Source organism: Prosopis cineraria, unplaced genomic scaffold (assembly GCF_029017545.1).
Source record: "Prosopis cineraria cultivar Desert tree isolate PC_DT_omini unplaced genomic scaffold, ASM2901754v1 PC5, whole genome shotgun sequence".
Classification (NCBI taxonomy): Eukaryota; Viridiplantae; Streptophyta; class Magnoliopsida; order Fabales; family Fabaceae; genus Prosopis; species Prosopis cineraria.
In genome coordinates, this window is record NW_026555336.1 from 18,272,370 (window position 1) to 18,274,188 (window position 1,819).

The following is a 1,819-nucleotide window of genomic DNA, read 5'->3' on the forward strand; positions in this document are numbered from 1 at the left end:
CTTCACAATTCCATGCAAGATTGGCACACACATTTTTCTCATGCATTGATAGACTTAGGTGCAGCCATTAATGTTATGCCTCTTTCAATTTATCATGCCTTGAGTCTTGATTGCATGCATAAGACACCTATGATATGCCAATTAGCGGATAGAAGTGTTAGAAGACCACATGGAGTAGTAGAAGACTTGTTGGTTTGTGTTAAAGGTCTATTATTTCCTGTGGATTTCTATGTGCTTGATATGTCAAAAGAAGGGAGTGGGGATGATATTTTGATTTTAGGAAGGCCATTTATGAGGACTTGCCCTACATTGATTGACATGGAAAAAGGTAGTTTGATTTTGGAAATGTGGAGAGGATCATGTTATTTTAATATATATGAAGCAATGAAACATCCTTTTGAGGATTATTCTTTGTTAGGTGTAAGTTCCATTGAGTTATTGCTTCATGATGCTTGTGAGTCTCACATGCTTGATTCTTTCTCACATGTTGATGATGATTTGTCTCTTGTTACTACTACATGTATTGATGGATGTATGTTGTCCTATTTGTTTAGAGATTGATGCATGCTTGAATGATGCAACTACTTCTCTCATGATTTGTTTAAAATATTCCTATGCTTGATCTTGAAATGCTTGAGAAGGATATATCTTCTTGTGTTGTAGGTACTAAAGCCATTAAGGCCGAATCTATGAGTTTTTCTCCACTCGAGCTTGATGTTCTTAGGATTCCCAAGCTATTGGAGGAAAATTCTACACTTTCACATGTCGAGGCCGTGGCTCAAGTCCAAGCACTTGAGGACAAGTTGCAAGAAAAGGGGGAGGCTGTAAGAGAAGAAGAGGAGAGAAATCAAAACAAGTGAGAAGCCTAAAAGACAAGATAGTACCATGGAATATTCCACCAAATTAGACTTGAAGAAGCTCATTCCCTCTTGTGTAGAGCCACCTACCTTGGAGTTGAAGCCTTTACCATCAAATCTCAAGTATGCATATCTCATTGAGAATGAGAAGCTTCCGGTAATAATTTCTAACTTTATCTCTTGAGGAAGAAAATGCATTACTGATGTGTGAGAAAGAACATACATGCTATTGGTTGGACTTTGGCTAACATTCCTGGTATTGACCCTATTGTGTGCACACATAAATTTTTCTTGAGGACAATGCTAAGCCCATTAGGCAACCACAAAGGAGGCTTAACCCATTGATTTTAGATGTGGTAAAGAAAGAGGTGTTAAGCTACTTAGTGCTGGGATCATCTATCCTATAGCTGACAGTGAGTGGGTGTCTCCAACCCAAGTTGTACCTAAGAAAGGGGGGATTACTGTGGTAAAAAATGAGAAAGGAGAGCTTGTTCCAACTAGAGTTCAAAATGCTTGGAGAGTGTGCATAGACTATAGGAAGCTCAATAATGTGACTAGGAAGGACCATTTTCCTTTGCCTTTTATTGATCAAATGCTTGAGAGATTGGCTTTCAAGTCCCATTATTGCTTCCTAGATGGGTTTAGTGGGTATTTTCAATTCCCATAGCTCCTAGTGACCAAGATAAGACTACCTTTATATACCCCTTTTGGTACATTTGCCTATAGGAGGATGCCTTTTGGTCTTTGCAATGCACCTGGTACTTTTCAAAGATGCATGATGTCCATATTTTGTGATTTTATTGAACATTGCATGGAAGTCTTTATGGATGATTTTACTGTGTATGGTGAGTCCTTTGATTCATGCTTGCATTCTTTAGATAAAGTGCTTGGTAGGTGCATTGAAAAGAAGCTTGTGTTTAACTTTGAAAAATGCCATTTCATGGTAGATAAAGGAATTGTTT